We start from the raw sequence: 5,405 nt of genomic DNA on the forward strand, positions 1-5,405 counted from the left end.
TCCAGTCCCTTCATGCTATAGAAGGATTGGGGGTCTTGGGGCCTTGCAGATGTACTTTAGTAACAACTCTCCCTCTGGCTGGAAGCTGGAGCCATTGGGGGTCCTACAGAATAGCAAGAGGGGCAACACTAGGCACCCCAGCCAGGGTGGTTAGCAATTATGATTCTACTACACAATTTGTGGTAGCTGTGTGGGTGTCGGTCTAACAGTTGTTGTCCTGAACCTGGATGGCCTAAACATGAGCTGTGAACTTCACCCGTTAATTCAGTTGATGACTCCACCCAGCTCAGGAAAGAGGGTTTCTCCACCATCCAGGTTAAGGAGAGCAGACGCTTCCATGATGGTCAGTGGAGTTTGACTCAGTCAGTTCAATTCTGCAGTGCATGCACCACTGTCAATCACCTGGTGGGACACTCACACAACACATTTGCAGGGCCTCTGCAACTAAGTCCTGCAAAGGGGACTGAGGGGGTCCCACCAATGCTGGGTGTGCTGAGCCTGGCCAAATGCAAACAGGGGTGCAAACACCCTAGACTCAGGTGGGCTCTCCTAGCCTGCAGGTGCCTGGGACTCACCTCCTGAAGTGGTCCCTGGCTGACCTTCCATGCTGCACTGTGCTGCTAACAGAAGGGGGTGCATTGACTTGGACCTCCCAATCTGTGGAACCACCCTTGCTGTGATGTCACTTCTGCTCTCCCACCCTTGTTGTCTGCTAGGAAGGCTTCGCCCTCAAAGAAACGTTTTCCAACCATGCCTGAGGCTGCTTGAGCCGAATCACGAAGGGGCTCCACCTGCCTTCTCTTTTCCAGCACGCCCTCCCTGCCCTTGACAGGAAGGGACAATCACCTCCTGCAGCCCTCCTATCCTTCCAGGACCCCAACTTCTTTGGCCTGTCTTCTTCATGAGGACTTGCTACTCGCTGTCAAGATCAGGATTGGAGTTTTCCTGCCATTTTTACAGAGAGCAACCAGATTAAAAAAAATCTGCCCATGTTTAGCAAATTGGAGTCCACTTGGCTGTTTTGCAAAACTGAAGCCAGACTCAGGAAGCCCCACAGCCTCAACCAGCTGTGTGTGAAAGTAATCAGGAAGACCATAATGACCGGGTTCTTCAGAAGTGGTTTGCCATTGCCTCTTTCCCAGGGCTCTAAGAGGTTGGCTGGCCTAGGTTTACCCAGCTGGCTTTGTGCCCAAGGCAGGACTAGAACTCATGGTCTCCTGGTTACTAGTCTGACACCTTGACCACTACACCAGACTACCTCTGCTCACAGCCATACAACTCACTTAACCTGCTCACTTCACCAATGGCTGCATTCAAACTTGCAACTTTTAACCATGGTTTATTTCTAGAGGTTGAACCTGGGTGTGGCCTTTATCTTCTTGTAAGGGCCACATTCACAAAAAATACTTCAGCAGGCTGGGGAAATTTTCTTGCAACCCTCCTGAGACAAAAGAAAGCTTTAGGTGCAACCTGTTTAGAGCCTATAGTAAACCATGGATGACCACAGCCAACCCTCCTCCACTTCCCTGGGCTCTCACCTGAGGCAAACCCACAAAGTAGGTGGCCACACTGGCAACTGAAGAGAGGTTTCCTCCCCTATGGGCATAAGTAGGCTTCAGTGAGACATGGCAGGTAACATCATGGACAAGAGAAGCCATGTTACACATCGACTTGGCATTCAAAAAGAACAGCCGATACCTGGAGCCACCAAAGATCTGGTAGCCAGGCACAGAGAGTGGAAGCTGAGGACAATACAGATGGACAACTTTCAAATGATGGACCTGGGATATTGGTCATCCTGTGCTCCTCATTGTAAGGATGGACCTGCCCTTCAATCAGCTCTCCCTGTCACTCAAACCCCCAGTTCTCCCTTCTAGGCCAAGCTTTATGTATTAACATCCCCCCTCCAGGTAAGAAAAATAATCAACAATCAACCAAGATAAACCAGAACACAGGGACACCGAACTATAAGCACATGGAAGTTTTCTAGGGAGGACAAACAAAGCCTCAGAGATGGGAATGTCACAGGAGTCGCAAAACACCAAGTGCATCTATGCAACCAGAGGAACAGCCACCAGGTCCCCCTAAACCAACTTCTGGGTGGGTGTGGCAAGAAATCAGGTCACACTATCCTCCACACTGCAGGTGCTGCCACCATATCAACTGCAGACCTAACAGCACAACTATTTTATTTAAACCAAGAAACATCAAAATTTAATGGCTCTCATTGTATCAGTATGGAAAGACAACGCAGAAAATATCAAGGAAATGAAAACTTCTACCCACTCTACAATTTTCCCTCTGTGTGCCAATGGTGCTATCCCAGGCTGTCACTTTCCTGCCTCTTAGCCAGCTCTCATGCAAAAAATGATGTGTCTAGAACAGGTGGCAAATGAAATTTCACTTCAGTTACAAGGAATTATAAAATCAGCTCCAAATTAGGATTGATACATGGAGATCTCATTGAAAAGAAAATCCCAAACTCTTAACATTAGGCTGGGTTCAAGGATACTGAGTGCTTCCATGGAGATAAAGCTCAGGCAGCACTAGAGTTAAGTGTCACCAACCTAGAATGGCACCAAACTCCATAACTCTGGGTGACCTTCCCTAGCAGCCTCTGGAGGCAAGAGACCCCATTGAAGGACAGCAGAAGTCATTTTCCTGGCTGTTGAACTATCTCCATCCAGCATGACTTTCTGGACGTGTCCTAACAGGAAGGACTAAGACCACTACAGAAAACTGCCCCAAGGGGTCTATCTGTGACTTTTCTCTAATGTGCTTTTCTCCAGCTACCCCTCCTTACATGGAAGAAGTTCAGGGTCCCAAGAGCAGAAGCTCCTTCTCACTGCAATCATCACCATCCCTGTCTCTGAGACCTCTTCTCCTATGTCTCCAGTGACTGCCTTTGATGTAAACATGAGTCTGAAGCAACATGGAAGGGATCTTGCCTCAGAAAAGGATAAATATCACAGGTTATGCTTTTTGTGGTTCACATTACAGGACAGATAGGATCGGTGCTCTTGAATATATCTTCTCTCTCTTTCAGGTGAATCTTGGTTTCTCTGTTTGAATCAGGAAAGCTACTGGATATTCCACCCTGTCAGAGTGCTTTGAATTGTAATTCTTTTTTTTAGAAAGAGGAAGGAGATTGATTCCGCCCCATGAATTATGGATCTCCTGCTTCTGCTTCTGCTTCTGCTTCTGATGCTGCTGCTGTCCCAGCCACTTTCTGGGAAGCTGAGAATGAAGTGCCCACTGAATTTGGACCACCAGGATGGAGAAAAGCCATGGAGCTATTATAGGCCAGGAGATCTTCTCATTGGTATAGTCATCTCTCCATCAGGAATAACACCTGCAACATTACCTTTCAACATGGCTCCTTCTAGTCAGATTCGGTTGTAAGTCATGCGATGGAGTTTCATTCCCTCCATTTGCAGTTCAAACACTCTTCTTTTTTTCTTTTTGTTTTACTTACTCTTATATTGCAGGATCTGAGAAATTTTTTGAATCCTTTTGATTAACACAGCCTCTCCCTTTTGCCTTATTTTCTGAGAGTATAAACATAAGAGAAATGAAACCTGAAATAAGTCCACATTATTTTCCTTTCCCTGTTCAATCCTAAATTTGTGACTGGAATACTGACTTTGGTTCAAAGTAATGATCAAAATGGTTCTAAGTTCCTCTGCCCAACCACTTCCCTATTTTTTTATAACTGATTGATATGCAATGTCTGATTTTTCAAGGAACAGAAGATGACTTGTTTTTAGAATAGCTTCTCTGGGTTACTTATCAAAACTCTCCTTCCTTTAATGGTGGTTCTTCTTTAATGACTGAATTATTCTGGGCTATGAATATTAGTACTGCTAAAAATTATTGTGTGTTTCTGATTTGTTAAACATTTTGAGGACTATCCCCATCCTCAACACCAACAATCTTAAAGGGTGATGGGTGACTATCATTTGCCTCTAGTTTTGGATCAATATTGGCATATGATTCAGTTAGTTTGTAGAGAAAAAAGATGATTAAATGGAGAAAAAGTATTGTTGTTGTTGCTGTTGATGATGCTAATATTAACATGATCATGGTTTTACACTAGTTTATACTATGGAAAGCTACTATGTACGATTTGCAATATTGAACTGATGAAGGAGAATCCCCAGCTCCTGCACAATCTCACACTTGGCTACAACATCCATGACAACTATGATAACACTCTTGGCACTTCAGATGCCTTGCTGGACATGCTCTCTACTGGAGAAGCCAATGTTCCCAACTACAGCTGTAGAAGGAAGGAGAAGCTTTTGGCTCTTGTTGATGGAGCTATCAGAGACAATTCCATCCAGATGTCAACATTAGGAGCCATCTACAAAGTTCCACAGGTTTGTATTTGTCCTTCTCTTTCTGTAAAGTGAGTGGGGTGTTGATATGTAAGTGATAGATCCAACCATGTCTTCTCTAGGTAAATCAAGATTATTTTGAATACTAATAATGATCAGTCTATACTTCAAAAGGCACTTTACTCCCTTCCAAGTAATGGCGCCAAGTTAATAATGCCCACTTAACCACAAAAGCCTCTTTCTCCCAAACAGCCCATCTCTTCTCTGTTTTTGAAAGGTTTCGTGAAGTATAGGCGCAGGGCTGCAGATCCCCCCTAAGGTGTTTTTTTGTAGGAGGACTGTGCCCACCGCAACATCACTAGCATCAGCTTAGATGATGAAAGGTTCCTCAGGATCAGGGTGTTTAAGAACTGGTTCTGCTGCAAATAATCTTTTCACCATGGCATTTGTAAGTGTTATAAATAAGGATTGGGATATGCAGTCTGGAGGAAGCAAGGATCAAAAGAGACCTGTATTTTCATGACATCATCCCAATTGCTTAGAGGCTTCCACTGCACACTTGTGACGGCAATGAGAGGCTCTGTGTCCAATCAAAGGATCTTTTGTACAATAGGAATATGCAGTACTAATGGAAAACACACATTTTTTACATGCTCTTAGCCAAACTAATGATATCCTCAATCATGATCAAATCTCAGATTTTTAAACAGAGTCCTACGGGATTACCTTTCCCACTGATGATAAAAGATATATGTATTATTATTATTATTATTATTATTATTATTATTATTATTATTATTAATTGTATTTATATCCCGCCCTTCTCCTTTCGGACTCAGGGCGGCTGACAAATGATAAAAAGCTAACATATTACACCTAGTTAAAATTTGATTAAAATGAAATATTTGAAAATGTCAAATTTAAAAGTAATTAAAACCCCTATAAAATCCCCTAGGCCAGTCCCGCTTGCTGGAACAACCATGTCTTGAGGGCGCGGCGGAAGGAAGGGAGATCAGGAATCACCCTGATCTCTGGGGGCAGTTCGTTCCAGAGGGTGGGAGCTCCCAC

This window comes from Protobothrops mucrosquamatus, unplaced genomic scaffold, assembly GCF_001527695.2.
Source record: "Protobothrops mucrosquamatus isolate PMUCROS unplaced genomic scaffold, P.Mucros_1.0 scaffold5304, whole genome shotgun sequence".
Classification (NCBI taxonomy): domain Eukaryota; kingdom Metazoa; phylum Chordata; class Lepidosauria; order Squamata; family Viperidae; genus Protobothrops; species Protobothrops mucrosquamatus.